This window comes from Pieris brassicae (assembly GCF_905147105.1).
Source record: "Pieris brassicae chromosome W unlocalized genomic scaffold, ilPieBrab1.1 SUPER_W_unloc_1, whole genome shotgun sequence".
NCBI lineage: Eukaryota > Metazoa > Arthropoda > Insecta > Lepidoptera > Pieridae > Pieris > Pieris brassicae.
In genome coordinates, this window is record NW_025575866.1 from 1,238,454 (window position 1) to 1,257,176 (window position 18,723).

Sequence of the window (18,723 nt, forward strand, 5' to 3'; positions counted from 1 at the left end):
CGAGTTATCGATGTAAATGTTCCAACATTATAAACGCCCATATCTCAGTCAAATGTTAACCAATCTTCAATATTGATATAGTTTTAGATTTGCCGTTCAATTTTCTATCTAACGATGTAATTTTGTATGTAACGGTGTCTAAAAAAAAAAAAAAAAAAAGGTCAGCCAACCAAACCGAAACAAACCTAACCTGTTCACCGTTCAATTTCCTATCTAATGGTGTAATTTGTTTCGAGTTATCGATGTAAATGTTCCAACATTATAAACGCCCATATCTCAGTCAAATGTTAACCAATCTTCAATATTGATATAGTTTTAGATTCGCCGTTCAATTTTCTATCTAACGATGTAATTTTTTTTAAATAAATCGACTAGTTTTTGAGTAATCGATGTAAACGTTCCAACATTATAAACGCTCATATCTCAGTCAAATGTTAACCAATCTTCAATATTGATATAGTTTTAGATTCGCCGTTCAATTTTCTATCTAACGATGTAATTTTGTATGTAACGGTGTCTAAAAAAAAAAAAAAAAAAGGTCAGCCAACCAAACCGAAACTAACCTACCCTGTTCGCCATTCAATTTCCTATCTAATGGTGTAATTTGTTTCGAGTTATCGATGTAAATGTTCCAACATTATAAACGCTCATATCTCAGTCAAATGTTAACCAATCTTCAATATTGATATAGTTTTAAATTCGCCGTTCAATTTTCTATCTAACGATGTAATTTTGTATGTAACGGTGTCTAAAAAAAAAAAAAAAAAAAAGGTCAGCCAACCAAACCGAAACAAACCTAACCTGTTCACCGTTCAATTTCCTATCTAATGGTGTAATTTGTTTCGAGTTATCGATGTAAACGTTCCAACATTATAAACGCTCATATCTCAGTCAAATGTTAACCAATCTTCAATATTGATATAGTTTTAGATTCGCCGTTCAATTTTCTATCTAACGATGTAATTTTGTATGTAACGGTGGCTAAAAAAAAAAAAAAAAAAAGGTCAGCCAACCAAACCGAACCAAACCTAACCTGTTCGCCATTCAATTTCCTATCTAATGGTGTAATTTGTTTCGAGTTATCGATGTAAACGTTCCAACATTATAAACGCTCATATCTCAGTCAAATGTTAACCAATCTTCAATATTGATATAGTTTTAGATTCGCCGTTCAATTTTCTATCTAACGATGTAATTTTGTATGTAACGGTGTCTAAAAAAAAAAAAAAAAAAAGGTCAGCCAACCAAACCGAAACAAACCTAACCTGTTCGCCATTCAATTTCCTATCTAATGGTGTAATTTGTTTCGAGTTATCGATGTAAATGTTCCAACATTATAAACGCCCATATCTCAGTCAAATGTTAACCAATCTTCAATATTGATATAGTTTTAGATTCGCCGTTCAATTTTCTATCTAACGATGTAATTTTTTTTAAATAAATCGACTAGTTTTTGAGTAATCGATGTAAACGTTCCAACATTATAAACGCTCATATCTCAGTCAAATGTTAACCAATCTTCAATATTGATATAGTTTTAGATTCGCCGTTCAATTTTCTATCTAACGATGTAATTTTGTATGTAACGGTGTCTAAAAAAAAAAAAAAAAAAAAGGTCAGCCAACCAAACCGAAACTAACCTACCCTGTTCGCCATTCAATTTCCTATCTAATGGTGTAATTTGTTTCGAGTTATCGATGTAAATGTTCCAACATTATAAACGCTCATATCTCAGTCAAATGTTAACCAATCTTCAATATTGATATAGTTTTAAATTCGCCGTTCAATTTTCTATCTAACGATGTAATTTTGTATGTAACGGTGTCTAAAAAAAAAAAAAAAAAAGGTCAGCCAACCAAACCGAAACAAACCTAACCTGTTCACCGTTCAATTTCCTATCTAATGGTGTAATTTGTTTCGAGTTATCGATGTAAACGTTCCAACATTATAAACGCTCATATCTCAGTCAAATGTTAACCAATCTTCAATATTGATATAGTTTTAGATTCGCCGTTCAATTTTCTATCTAACGATGTAATTTTGTATGTAACGGTGGCTAAAAAAAAAAAAAAAAAAAGGTCAGCCAACCAAACCGAACCAAACCTAACCTGTTCGCCATTCAATTTCCTATCTAATGGTGTAATTTGTTTCGAGTTATCGATGTAAACGTTCCAACATTATAAACGCTCATATCTCAGTCAAATGTTAACCAATCTTCAATATTGATATAGTTTTAAATTCGCCGTTCAATTTTCTATCTAACGATGTAATTTTTTTTAAATAAATCGACTAGTTTTTGAGTAATCGATGTAAACGTTCCAACATTATAAACGCTCATATCTCAGTCAAATGTTAACCAATCTTCAATATTGATATAGTTTTAGATTCGCCGTTCAATTTTCTATCTAACGATGTAATTTTGTATGTAACGGTGTCTAAAAAAAAAAAAAAAAAAAGGTCAGCCAACCAAACCGAAACTAACCTACCCTGTTCGCCATTCAATTTCCTATCTAATGGTGTAATTTGTTTCGAGTTATCGATGTAAATGTTCCAACATTATAAACGCTCATATCTCAGTCAAATGTTAACCAATCTTCAATATTGATATAGTTTTAAATTCGCCGTTCAATTTTCTATCTAACGATGTAATTTTGTATGTAACGGTGTCTAAAAAAAAAAAAAAAAAAAGGTCAGCCAACCAAACCGAAACAAACCTAACCTGTTCACCGTTCAATTTCCTATCTAATGGTGTAATTTGTTTCGAGTTATCGATGTAAACGTTCCAACATTATAAACGCTCATATCTCAGTCAAATGTTAACCAATCTTCAATATTGATATAGTTTTAGATTCGCCGTTCAATTTTCTATCTAACGATGTAATTTTGTATGTAACGGTGGCTAAAAAAAAAAAAAAAAAAAGGTCAGCCAACCAAACCGAACCAAACCTAACCTGTTCGCCATTCAATTTCCTATCTAATGGTGTAATTTGTTTCGAGTTATCGATGTAAACGTTCCAACATTATAAACGCTCATATCTCAGTCAAATGTTAACCAATCTTCAATATTGATATAGTTTTAAATTCGCCGTTCAATTTTCTATCTAACGATGTAATTTTTTTTAAATAAATCGACTAGTTTTTGAGTAATCGATGTAAACGTTCCAACATTATAAACGCTCATATCTCAGTCAAATGTTAACCAATCTTCGAAATTCATACATTTTTAGAATCGCCTTTCAATTCTCTATCTAATGGTGTCATTATTTTTCAAATCGAGCTTCTAGTTAAAGAGTTATCGATGTAAACGTTCCAGCACTATAAACGCTCATATCTCAGTCAAATGTTAACCAATCTTCAATATTGATATAGTTTTAGATTCGCCGTTCAATTTTCTATCTAACGGTGTAATTTTTTTAAAATAAATCGACTAGTTTTTGAGAAATCGATGTAAACGTTCCAGCACTATAAACGCTCATATCTCAGTCAAATGTTAACCAATCTTCAATATTGATATAGTTTTAGATTCGCCGTTCAATTTTCTATCTAACGGTGTAATTTTGTATGTAACGATGTAATTTTTTTTAAATAAATTGACTAGTTTTTGAGTAATCGATGTAAACGTTCCAACATTATAAATGCTCATATGTCAGTCAAATGTGAACCAATCTTCAATATTGATATAGTTTTAGATTCGCCGTTCAATTTTCTATCTAACGATGTAATTTTGTATGTAACGGTGGCTAAAAAAAAAAAAAAAAAAAGGTCAGCCAACCAAACCGAACCAAACCTAACCTGTTCGCCATTCAATTTCCTATCTAATGGTGTAATTTGTTTCGAGTTATCGATGTAAACGTTCCAACATTATAAACGCTCATATCTCAGTCAAATGTTAACCAATCTTCAATATTGATATAGTTTTAGATTCGCCGTTCAATTTTCTATCTAACGATGTAATTTTTTTTAAATAAATCGACTAGTTTTTGAGTAATCGATGTAAACGTTCCAACATTATAAACGCTCATATCTCAGTCAAATGTTAACCAATCTTCAATATTGATATAGTTTTAGATTCGCCGTTCAATTTTCTATCTAACGATGTAATTTTGTATGTAACGGTGTCTAAAAAAAAAAAAAAAAAAAGGTCAGCCAACCAAACCGAAACTAACCTACCCTGTTCGCCATTCAATTTCCTATCTAATGGTGTAATTTGTTTCGAGTTATCGATGTAAATGTTCCAACATTATAAACGCTCATATCTCAGTCAAATGTTAACCAATCTTCAATATTGATATAGTTTTAAATTCGCCGTTCAATTTTCTATCTAACGATGTAATTTTGTATGTAACGGTGTCTAAAAAAAAAAAAAAAAAAAGGTCAGCCAACCAAACCGAACCAAACCTAACCTGTTCGCCATTCAATTTCCTATCTAATGGTGTAATTTGTTTCGAGTTATCGATGTAAATGTTCCAACATTATAAACGCCCATATCTCAGTCAAATGTTAACCAATCTTCAATATTGATATAGTTTTAGATTCGCCGTTCAATTTTCTATCTAACGATGTAATTTTTTTTAAATAAATCGACTAGTTTTTGAGTAATCGATGTAAACGTTCCAACATTATAAACGCTCATATCTCAGTCAAATGTTAACCAATCTTCAATATTGATATAGTTTTAGATTCGCCGTTCAATTTTCTATCTAACGATGTAATTTTGTATGTAACGGTGTCTAAAAAAAAAAAAAAAAAAAGGTCAGCCAACCAAACCGAAACAAACCTAACCTGTTCGCCATTCAATTTCCTATCTAATGGTGTAATTTGTTTCGAGTTATCGATGTAAATGTTCCAACATTATAAACGCCCATATCTCAGTCAAATGTTAACCAATCTTCAATATTGATATAGTTTTAGATTTGCCGTTCAATTTTCTATCTAACGATGTAATTTTGTATGTAACGGTGTCTAAAAAAAAAAAAAAAAAAAGGTCAGCCAACCAAACCGAAACAAACCTAACCTGTTCACCGTTCAATTTCCTATCTAATGGTGTAATTTGTTTCGAGTTATCGATGTAAATGTTCCAACATTATAAACGCCCATATCTCAGTCAAATGTTAACCAATCTTCAATATTGATATAGTTTTAGATTCGCCGTTCAATTTTCTATCTAACGATGTAATTTTTTTTAAATAAATCGACTAGTTTTTGAGTAATCGATGTAAACGTTCCAACATTATAAACGCTCATATCTCAGTCAAATGTTAACCAATCTTCAATATTGATATAGTTTTAGATTCGCCGTTCAATTTTCTATCTAACGATGTAATTTTGTATGTAACGGTGTCTAAAAAAAAAAAAAAAAAAAGGTCAGCCAACCAAACCGAAACTAACCTAACCTGTTCGCCATTCAATTTCCTATCTAATGGTGTAATTTGTTTCGAGTTATCGATGTAAATGTTCCAACATTATAAACGCTCATATCTCAGTCAAATGTTAACCAATCTTCAATATTGATATAGTTTTAAATTCGCCGTTCAATTTTCTATCTAACGATGTAATTTTGTATGTAACGGTGTCTAAAAAAAAAAAAAAAAAAAGGTCAGCCAACCAAACCGAAACAAACCTAACCTGTTCACCGTTCAATTTCCTATCTAATGGTGTAATTTGTTTCGAGTTATCGATGTAAACGTTCCAACATTATAAACGCTCATATCTCAGTCAAATGTTAACCAATCTTCAATATTGATATAGTTTTAGATTCGCCGTTCAATTTTCTATCTAACGATGTAATTTTGTATGTAACGGTGGCTAAAAAAAAAAAAAAAAAAAGGTCAGCCAACCAAACCGAACCAAACCTAACCTGTTCGCCATTCAATTTCCTATCTAATGGTGTAATTTGTTTCGAGTTATCGATGTAAACGTTCCAACATTATAAACGCTCATATCTCAGTCAAATGTTAACCAATCTTCAATATTGATATAGTTTTAGATTCGCCGTTCAATTTTCTATCTAACGGTGTAATTTTTTTAAAATAAATCGACTAGTTTTTGAGAAATCGATGTAAACGTTCCAGCACTATAAACGCTCATATCTCAGTCAAATGTTAACCAATCTTCAATATTGATATAGTTTTAGATTCGCCGTTCAATTTTCTATCTAACGGTGTAATTTTGTATGTAACGATGTAATTTTTTTTAAATAAATTGACTAGTTTTTGAGTAATCGATGTAAACGTTCCAACATTATAAATGCTCATATGTCAGTCAAATGTGAACCAATCTTCAATATTGATATAGTTTTAGATTCGCCGTTCAATTTTCTATCTAACGATGTAATTTTGTATGTAACGGTGGCTAAAAAAAAAAAAAAAAAAAGGTCAGCCAACCAAACCGAACCAAACCTAACCTGTTCGCCATTCAATTTCCTATCTAATGGTGTAATTTGTTTCGAGTTATCGATGTAAACGTTCCAACATTATAAACGCTCATATCTCAGTCAAATGTTAACCAATCTTCAATATTGATATAGTTTTAGATTCGCCGTTCAATTTTCTATCTAACGGTGTAATTTTTTTAAAATAAATCGACTAGTTTTTGAGAAATCGATGTAAACGTTCCAGCACTATAAACGCTCATATCTCAGTCAAATGTTAACCAATCTTCAATATTGATATAGTTTTAGATTCGCCGTTCAATTTTCTATCTAACGATGTAATTTTGTATGTAACGGTGTCTAAAAAAAAAAAAAAAAAAAAGGTCAGCCAACCAAACCGAAACAAACCTAACCTGTTCGCCATTCAATTTCCTATCTAATGGTGTAATTTGTTTCGAGTTATCGATGTAAATGTTCCAACATTATAAACGCCCATATCTCAGTCAAATGTTAACCAATCTTCAATATTGATATAGTTTTAGATTTGCCGTTCAATTTTCTATCTAACGATGTAATTTTGTATGTAACGGTGTCAAAAAAAAAAAAAAAAAAAAGGTCAGCCAACCAAACCGAAACAAACCTAACCTGTTCACCGTTCAATTTCCTATCTAATGGTGTAATTTGTTTCGAGTTATCGATGTAAATGTTCCAACATTATAAACGCCCATATCTCAGTCAAATGTTAACCAATCTTCAATATTGATATAGTTTTAGATTCGCCGTTCAATTTTCTATCTAACGATGTAATTTTTTTTAAATAAATCGACTAGTTTTTGAGTAATCGATGTAAACGTTCCAACATTATAAACGCTCATATCTCAGTCAAATGTTAACCAATCTTCAATATTGATATAGTTTTAGATTCGCCGTTCAATTTTCTATCTAACGATGTAATTTTGTATGTAACGGTGTCTAAAAAAAAAAAAAAAAAAAGGTCAGCCAACCAAACCGAAACTAACCTACCCTGTTCGCCATTCAATTTCCTATCTAATGGTGTAATTTGTTTCGAGTTATCGATGTAAATGTTCCAACATTATAAACGCTCATATCTCAGTCAAATGTTAACCAATCTTCAATATTGATATAGTTTTAAATTCGCCGTTCAATTTTCTATCTAACGATGTAATTTTGTATGTAACGGTGTCTAAAAAAAAAAAAAAAAAAAGGTCAGCCAACCAAACCGAAACAAACCTAACCTGTTCACCGTTCAATTTCCTATCTAATGGTGTAATTTGTTTCGAGTTATCGATGTAAACGTTCCAACATTATAAACGCTCATATCTCAGTCAAATGTTAACCAATCTTCAATATTGATATAGTTTTAGATTCGCCGTTCAATTTTCTATCTAACGATGTAATTTTGTATGTAACGGTGGCTAAAAAAAAAAAAAAAAAAAGGTCAGCCAACCAAACCGAACCAAACCTAACCTGTTCGCCATTCAATTTCCTATCTAATGGTGTAATTTGTTTCGAGTTATCGATGTAAACGTTCCAACATTATAAACGCTCATATCTCAGTCAAATGTTAACCAATCTTCAATATTGATATAGTTTTAGATTCGCCGTTCAATTTTCTATCTAACGATGTAATTTTGTATGTAACGGTGTCTAAAAAAAAAAAAAAAAAAAGGTCAGCCAACCAAACCGAAACAAACCTAACCTGTTCGCCATTCAATTTCCTATCTAATGGTGTAATTTGTTTCGAGTTATCGATGTAAATGTTCCAACATTATAAACGCCCATATCTCAGTCAAATGTTAACCAATCTTCAATATTGATATAGTTTTAGATTCGCCGTTCAATTTTCTATCTAACGATGTAATTTTTTTTAAATAAATCGACTAGTTTTTGAGTAATCGATGTAAACGTTCCAACATTATAAACGCTCATATCTCAGTCAAATGTTAACCAATCTTCAATATTGATATAGTTTTAGATTCGCCGTTCAATTTTCTATCTAACGATGTAATTTTGTATGTAACGGTGTCTAAAAAAAAAAAAAAAAAAAAGGTCAGCCAACCAAACCGAAACTAACCTACCCTGTTCGCCATTCAATTTCCTATCTAATGGTGTAATTTGTTTCGAGTTATCGATGTAAATGTTCCAACATTATAAACGCTCATATCTCAGTCAAATGTTAACCAATCTTCAATATTGATATAGTTTTAAATTCGCCGTTCAATTTTCTATCTAACGATGTAATTTTGTATGTAACGGTGTCTAAAAAAAAAAAAAAAAAAAGGTCAGCCAACCAAACCGAAACAAACCTAACCTGTTCACCGTTCAATTTCCTATCTAATGGTGTAATTTGTTTCGAGTTATCGATGTAAACGTTCCAACATTATAAACGCTCATATCTCAGTCAAATGTTAACCAATCTTCAATATTGATATAGTTTTAGATTCGCCGTTCAATTTTCTATCTAACGATGTAATTTTGTATGTAACGGTGGCTAAAAAAAAAAAAAAAAAAAGGTCAGCCAACCAAACCGAACCAAACCTAACCTGTTCGCCATTCAATTTCCTATCTAATGGTGTAATTTGTTTCGAGTTATCGATGTAAACGTTCCAACATTATAAACGCTCATATCTCAGTCAAATGTTAACCAATCTTCAATATTGATATAGTTTTAAATTCGCCGTTCAATTTTCTATCTAACGATGTAATTTTTTTTAAATAAATCGACTAGTTTTTGAGTAATCGATGTAAACGTTCCAACATTATAAACGCTCATATCTCAGTCAAATGTTAACCAATCTTCAATATTGATATAGTTTTAGATTCGCCGTTCAATTTTCTATCTAACGATGTAATTTTGTATGTAACGGTGTCTAAAAAAAAAAAAAAAAAAAGGTCAGCCAACCAAACCGAAACTAACCTACCCTGTTCGCCATGCAATTTCCTATCTAATGGTGTAATTTGTTTCGAGTTATCGATGTAAATGTTCCAACATTATAAACGCTCATATCTCAGTCAAATGTTAACCAATCTTCAATATTGATATAGTTTTAAATTCGCCGTTCAATTTTCTATCTAACGATGTAATTTTGTATGTAACGGTGTCTAAAAAAAAAAAAAAAAAAAGGTCAGCCAACCAAACCGAAACAAACCTAACCTGTTCACCGTTCAATTTCCTATCTAATGGTGTAATTTGTTTCGAGTTATCGATGTAAACGTTCCAACATTATAAACGCTCATATCTCAGTCAAATGTTAACCAATCTTCAATATTGATATAGTTTTAGATTCGCCGTTCAATTTTCTATCTAACGATGTAATTTTGTATGTAACGGTGGCTAAAAAAAAAAAAAAAAAAAGGTCAGCCAACCAAACCGAACCAAACCTAACCTGTTCGCCATTCAATTTCCTATCTAATGGTGTAATTTGTTTCGAGTTATCGATGTAAACGTTCCAACATTATAAACGCTCATATCTCAGTCAAATGTTAACCAATCTTCAATATTGATATAGTTTTAAATTCGCCGTTCAATTTTCTATCTAACGATGTAATTTTTTTTAAATAAATCGACTAGTTTTTGAGTAATCGATGTAAACGTTCCAACATTATAAACGCTCATATCTCAGTCAAATGTTAACCAATCTTCGAAATTCATACATTTTTAGAATCGCCTTTCAATTCTCTATCTAATGGTGTCATTATTTTTCAAATCGAGCTTCTAGTTAAAGAGTTATCGATGTAAACGTTCCAGCACTATAAACGCTCATATCTCAGTCAAATGTTAACCAATCTTCAATATTGATATAGTTTTAGATTCGCCGTTCAATTTTCTATCTAACGGTGTAATTTTTTTAAAATAAATCGACTAGTTTTTGAGAAATCGATGTAAACGTTCCAGCACTATAAACGCTCATATCTCAGTCAAATGTTAACCAATCTTCAATATTGATATAGTTTTAGATTCGCCGTTCAATTTTCTATCTAACGGTGTAATTTTGTATGTAACGATGTAATTTTTTTTAAATAAATTGACTAGTTTTTGAGTAATCGATGTAAACGTTCCAACATTATAAATGCTCATATGTCAGTCAAATGTGAACCAATCTTCAATATTGATATAGTTTTAGATTCGCCGTTCAATTTTCTATCTAACGATGTAATTTTGTATGTAACGGTGGCTAAAAAAAAAAAAAAAAAAAGGTCAGCCAACCAAACCGAACCAAACCTAACCTGTTCGCCATTCAATTTCCTATCTAATGGTGTAATTTGTTTCGAGTTATCGATGTAAACGTTCCAACATTATAAACGCTCATATCTCAGTCAAATGTTAACCAATCTTCAATATTGATATAGTTTTAGATTCGCCGTTCAATTTTCTATCTAACGATGTAATTTTTTTTAAATAAATCGACTAGTTTTTGAGTAATCGATGTAAACGTTCCAACATTATAAACGCTCATATCTCAGTCAAATGTTAACCAATCTTCAATATTGATATAGTTTTAGATTCGCCGTTCAATTTTCTATCTAACGATGTAATTTTGTATGTAACGGTGTCTAAAAAAAAAAAAAAAAAAAGGTCAGCCAACCAAACCGAAACTAACCTACCCTGTTCGCCATTCAATTTCCTATCTAATGGTGTAATTTGTTTCGAGTTATCGATGTAAATGTTCCAACATTATAAACGCTCATATCTCAGTCAAATGTTAACCAATCTTCAATATTGATATAGTTTTAAATTCGCCGTTCAATTTTCTATCTAACGATGTAATTTTGTATGTAACGGTGTCTAAAAAAAAAAAAAAAAAAAGGTCAGCCAACCAAACCGAACCAAACCTAACCTGTTCGCCATTCAATTTCCTATCTAATGGTGTAATTTGTTTCGAGTTATCGATGTAAATGTTCCAACATTATAAACGCCCATATCTCAGTCAAATGTTAACCAATCTTCGAAATTCATACATTTTTAGAATCGCCATTCAATTTCCTATCTAATGGTGTAATTTGTTTCGAGTTATCGATGTAAATGTTCCAACATTATAAACGCTCATATCTCAGTCAAATGTTAACCAATCTTCAATATTGATATAGTTTTAAATTCGCCGTTCAATTTTCTATCTAACGATGTAATTTTGTATGTAACGGTGTCTAAAAAAAAAAAAAAAAAAAGGTCAGCCAACCAAACCGAAACAAACCTAACCTGTTCACCGTTCAATTTCCTATCTAATGGTGTAATTTGTTTCGAGTTATCGATGTAAACGTTCCAACATTATAAACGCTCATATCTCAGTCAAATGTTAACCAATCTTCAATATTGATATAGTTTTAGATTCGCCGTTCAATTTTCTATCTAACGATGTAATTTTGTATGTAACGGTGTCTAAAAAAAAAAAAAAAAAAAGGTCAGCCAACCAAACCGAACCAAACCTAACCTGTTCGCCATTCAATTTCCTATCTAATGGTGTAATTTGTTTCGAGTTATCGATGTAAACGTTCCAACATTATAAACGCTCATATCTCAGTCAAATGTTAACCAATCTTCAATATTGATATAGTTTTAAATTCGCCGTTCAATTTTCTATCTAACGATGTAATTTTTTTTAAATAAATCGACTAGTTTTTGAGTAATCGATGTAAACGTTCCAACATTATAAACGCTCATATCTCAGTCAAATGTTAACCAATCTTCGAAATTCATACATTTTTAGAATCGCCTTTCAATTCTCTATCTAATGGTGTCATTATTTTTCAAATCGAGCTTCTAGTTAAAGAGTTATCGATGTAAACGTTCCAGCACTATAAACGCTCATATCTCAGTCAAATGTTAACCAATCTTCAATATTGATATAGTTTTAGATTCGCCGTTCAATTTTCTATCTAACGGTGTAATTTTTTTAAAATAAATCGACTAGTTTTTGAGAAATCGATGTAAACGTTCCAGCACTATAAACGCTCATATCTCAGTCAAATGTTAACCAATCTTCAATATTGATATAGTTTTAGATTCGCCGTTCAATTTTCTATCTAACGGTGTAATTTTGTATGTAACGATGTAATTTTTTTTAAATAAATTGACTAGTTTTTGAGTAATCGATGTAAACGTTCCAACATTATAAATGCTCATATGTCAGTCAAATGTGAACCAATCTTCAATATTGATATAGTTTTAGATTCGCCGTTCAATTTTCTATCTAACGATGTAATTTTGTATGTAACGGTGGCTAAAAAAAAAAAAAAAAAAAGGTCAGCCAACCAAACCGAACCAAACCTAACCTGTTCGCCATTCAATTTCCTATCTAATGGTGTAATTTGTTTCGAGTTATCGATGTAAACGTTCCAACATTATAAACGCTCATATCTCAGTCAAATGTTAACCAATCTTCAATATTGATATAGTTTTAGATTCGCCGTTCAATTTTCTATCTAACGATGTAATTTTTTTTAAATAAATCGACTAGTTTTTGAGTAATCGATGTAAACGTTCCAACATTATAAACGCTCATATCTCAGTCAAATGTTAACCAATCTTCAATATTGATATAGTTTTAGATTCGCCGTTCAATTTTCTATCTAACGATGTAATTTTGTATGTAACGGTGTCTAAAAAAAAAAAAAAAAAAAGGTCAGCCAACCAAACCGAAACTAACCTACCCTGTTCGCCATTCAATTTCCTATCTAATGGTGTAATTTGTTTCGAGTTATCGATGTAAATGTTCCAACATTATAAACGCTCATATCTCAGTCAAATGTTAACCAATCTTCAATATTGATATAGTTTTAAATTCGCCGTTCAATTTTCTATCTAACGATGTAATTTTGTATGTAACGGTGTCTAAAAAAAAAAAAAAAAAAAAGGTCAGCCAACCAAACCGAACCAAACCTAACCTGTTCGCCATTCAATTTCCTATCTAATGGTGTAATTTGTTTCGAGTTATCGATGTAAATGTTCCAACATTATAAACGCCCATATCTCAGTCAAATGTTAACCAATCTTCAATATTGATATAGTTTTAGATTCGCCGTTCAATTTTCTATCTAACGATGTAATTTTTTTTAAATAAATCGACTAGTTTTTGAGTAATCGATGTAAACGTTCCAACATTATAAACGCTCATATCTCAGTCAAATGTTAACCAATCTTCAATATTGATATAGTTTTAGATTCGCCGTTCAATTTTCTATCTAACGATGTAATTTTGTATGTAACGGTGTCTAAAAAAAAAAAAAAAAAAAGGTCAGCCAACCAAACCGAAACTAACCTACCCTGTTCGCCATTCAATTTCCTATCTAATGGTGTAATTTGTTTCGAGTTATCGATGTAAATGTTCCAACATTATAAACGCTCATATGTCAGTCAAATGTGAACCAATCTTCAATATTGATATAGTTTTAGATTCGCCGTTCAATTTTCTATCTAACGATGTAATTTTGTATGTAACGGTGGCTAAAAAAAAAAAAAAAAAAAGGTCAGCCAACCAAACCGAACCAAACCTAACCTGTTCGCCATTCAATTTCCTATCTAATGGTGTAATTTGTTTCGAGTTATCGATGTAAACGTTCCAACATTATAAACGCTCATATCTCAGTCAAATGTTAACCAATCTTCAATATTGATATAGTTTTAGATTCGCCGTTCAATTTTCTATCTAACGATGTAATTTTTTTTAAATAAATCGACTAGTTTTTGAGTAATCGATGTAAACGTTCCAACATTATAAACGCTCATATCTCAGTCAAATGTTAACCAATCTTCAATATTGATATAGTTTTAGATTCGCCGTTCAATTTTCTATCTAACGATGTAATTTTGTATGTAACGGTGTCTAAAAAAAAAAAAAAAAAAAGGTCAGCCAACCAAACCGAAACTAACCTACCCTGTTCGCCATTCAATTTCCTATCTAATGGTGTAATTTGTTTCGAGTTATCGATGTAAATGTTCCAACATTATAAACGCTCATATCTCAGTCAAATGTTAACCAATCTTCAATATTGATATAGTTTTAAATTCGCCGTTCAATTTTCTATCTAACGATGTAATTTTGTATGTAACGGTGTCTAAAAAAAAAAAAAAAAAAAGGTCAGCCAACCAAACCGAACCAAACCTAACCTGTTCGCCATTCAATTTCCTATCTAATGGTGTAATTTGTTTCGAGTTATCGATGTAAATGTTCCAACATTATAAACGCCCATATCTCAGTCAAATGTTAACCAATCTTCAATATTGATATAGTTTTAGATTCGCCGTTCAATTTTCTATCTAACGATGTAATTTTTTTTAAATAAATCGACTAGTTTTTGAGTAATCGATGTAAACGTTCCAACATTATAAACGCTCATATCTCAGTCAAATGTTAACCAATCTTCAATATTGATATAGTTTTAGATTCGCCGTTCAATTTTCTATCTAACGATGTAATTTTGTATGTAACGGTGTCTAAAAAAAAAAAAAAAAAAAGGTCAGCCAACCAAACCGAAACTAACCTACCCTGTTCGCCATTCAATTTCCTATCTAATGGTGTAATTTGTTTCGAGTTATCGATGTAAATGTTCCAACATTATAAACGCTCATATCTCAGTCAAATGTTAACCAATCTTCAATATTGATATAGTTTTAAATTCGCCGTTCAATTTTCTATCTAACGATGTAATTTTGTATGTAACGGTGGCTAAAAAAAAAAAAAAAAAAAGGTCAGCCAACCAAACCGAACCAAACCTAACCTGTTCGCCATTCAATTTCCTATCTAATGGTGTAATTTGTTTCGAGTTATCGATGTAAACGTTCCAACATTATAAACGCTCATATCTCAGTCAAATGTTAACCAATCTTCAATATTGATATAGTTTTAAATTCGCCGTTCAATTTTCTATCTAACGATGTAATTTTTTTTAAATAAATCGACTAGTTTTTGAGTAATCGATGTAAACGTTCCAACATTATAAACGCTCATATCTCAGTCAAATGTTAACCAATCTTCGAAATTCATACATTTTTAGAATCGCCATTCAATTTCCTATCTAATGGTGTAATTTGTTTCGAGTTATCGATGTAAATGTTCCAACATTATAAACGCTCATATCTCAGTCAAATGTTAACCAATCTTCAATATTGATATAGTTTTAAATTCGCCGTTCAATTTTCTATCTAACGATGTAATTTTGTATGTAACGGTGTCTAAAAAAAAAAAAAAAAAAAGGTCAGCCAACCAAACCGAAACAAACCTAACCTGTTCACCGTTCAATTTCCTATCTAATGGTGTAATTTGTTTCGAGTTATCGATGTAAACGTTCCAACATTATAAACGCTCATATCTCAGTCAAATGTTAACCAATCTTCAATATTGATATAGTTTTAGATTCGCCGTTCAATTTTCTATCTAACGATGTAATTTTGTATGTAACGGTGGCTAAAAAAAAAAAAAAAAAAAGGTCAGCCAACCAAACCGAACCAAACCTAACCTGTTCGCCATTCAATTTCCTATCTAATGGTGTAATTTGTTTCGAGTTATCGATGTAAACGTTCCAACATTATAAACGCTCATATCTCAGTCAAATGTTAACCAATCTTCAATATTGATATAGTTTTAAATTCGCCGTTCAATTTTCTATCTAACGATGTAATTTTTTTTAAATAAATCGACTAGTTTTTGAGTAATCGATGTAAACGTTCCAACATTATAAACGCTCATATCTCAGTCAAATGTTAACCAATCTTCGAAATTCATACATTTTTAGAATCGCCTTTCAATTCTCTATCTAATGGTGTCATTATTTTTCAAATCGAGCTTCTAGTTAAAGAGTTATCGATGTAAACGTTCCAGCACTATAAACGCTCATATCTCAGTCAAATGTTAACCAATCTTCAATATTGATATAGTTTTAGATTCGCCGTTCAATTTTCTATCTAACGGTGTAATTTTTTTAAAATAAATCGACTAGTTTTTGAGAAATCGATGTAAACGTTCCAGCACTATAAACGCTCATATCTCAGTCAAATGTTAACCAATCTTCAATATTGATATAGTTTTAGATTCGCCGTTCAATTTTCTATCTAACGGTGTAATTTTGTATGTAACGATGTAATTTTTTTTAAATAAATTGACTAGTTTTTGAGTAATCGATGTAAACGTTCCAACATTATAAATGCTCATATGTCAGTCAAATGTGAACCAATCTTCAATATTGATATAGTTTTAGATTCGCCGTTCAATTTTCTATCTAACGATGTAATTTTGTATGTAACGGTGGCTAAAAAAAAAAAAAAAAAAAGGTCAGCCAACCAAACCGAACCAAACCTAAACTGTTCGCCATTCAATTTCCTATCTAATGGTGTAATTTGTTTCGAGTTATCGATGTAAACGTTCCAACATTATAAACGCTCATATCTCAGTCAAATGTTAACCAATCTTCAATATTGATATAGTTTTAGATTCGCCGTTCAATTTTCTATCTAACGATGTAATTTTTTTTAAATAAATCGACTAGTTTTTGAGTAATCGATGTAAACGTTCCAACATTATAAACGCTCATATCTCAGTCAAATGTTAACCAATCTTCAATATTGATATAGTTTTAGATTCGCCGTTCAATTTTCTATCTAACGATGTAATTTTGTATGTAACGGTGTCTAAAAAAAAAAAAAAAAAAAGGTCAGCCAACCAAACCGAAACTAACCCACCCTGTTCGCCATTCAATTTCCTATCTAATGGTGTAATTTGTTTCGAGTTATCGATGTAAATGTTCCAACATTATAAACGCTCATATCTCAGTCAAATGTTAACCAATCTTCAATATTGATATAGTTTTAAATTCGCCGTTCAATTTTCTATCTAACGATGTAATTTTGTATGTAACGGTGTCTAAAAAAAAAAAAAAAAAAAGGTCAGCCAACCAAACCGAACCAAACCTAACCTGTTCGCCATTCAATTTCCTATCTAATGGTGTAATTTGTTTCGAGTTATCGATGTAAATGTTCCAACATTATAAACGCCCATATCTCAGTCAAATGTTAACCAATCTTCAATATTGATATAGTTTTAGATTCGCCGTTCAATTTTCTATCTAACGATGTAATTTTTTTTAAATAAATCGACTAGTTTTTGAGTAATCGATGTAAACGTTCCAACATTATAAACGCTCATATCTCAGTCAAATGTTAACCAATCTTCAATATTGATATAGTTTTAGATTCGCCGTTCAATTTTCTATCTAACGATGTAATTTTGTATGTAACGGTGTCTAAAAAAAAAAAAAAAAAAAGGTCAGCCAACCAAACCGACACTCACCTACCCTGTTCGCCATGCAATTTCCTATCTAATGGTGTAATTTGTTTCGAGTTATCGATGTAAATGTTCCAACATTATAAACGCTCATATCTCAGTCAAATGTTAACCAATCTTCAATATTGATATAGTTTTAAATTCGCCGTTCAATTTTCTATCTAACGATGTAATTTTGTATGTAACGGTGTCTAAAAAAAAAAAAAAAAAAAGGTCAGCCAACCAAACCGAAACAAACCTAACCTGTTCACCGTTCAATTTCCTATCTAATGGTGTAATTTGTTTCGAGTTATCGATGTAAACGTTCCAACATTATAAACGCTCATATCTCAGTCAAATGTTAACCAATCTTCAATATTGATATAGTTTTAGATTCGCCGTTCAATTTTCTATCTAACGATGTAATTTTGTATGTAACGGTGGCTAAAAAAAAAAAAAAAAAAAGGTCAGCCAACCAAACCGAACCAAACCTAACCTGTTCGCCATTCAATTTCCTATCTAATGGTGTAATTTGTTTCGAGTTATCGATGTAAACGTTCCAACATTATAAACGCCCATATCTCAGTCAAATGTTAACCAATCTTCAATATTGATATAGTTTTAAATTCGCCGTTCAATTTTCTATCTAACGATGTAATTTTTTTTAAATAAATCGACTAGTTTTTGAGTAATCGATGTAAACGTTCCAACATTATAAACGCTCATATCTCAGTCAAATGTTAACCAATCTTCGAAATTCATACAGTTTTAGAATCGCCTTTCAATTCTCTATCTAATGGTGTCATTATTTTTCAAATCGAGCTTCTAGTTAAAGAGTTATCGATGTAAACGTTCCAGCACTATAAACGCTCATATCTCAGTCAAATGTTAACCAATCTTCAATATTGATATAGTTTTAGATTCGCCGTTCAATTTTCTATCTAACGGTGTAATTTTTTTAAAATAAATCGACTAGTTTTTGAGAAATCGATGTAAACGTTCCAGCACTATAAACGCTCATATCTCAGTCAAATGTTAACCAATCTTCAATATTGATATAGTTTTAAATTCGCCGTTCAA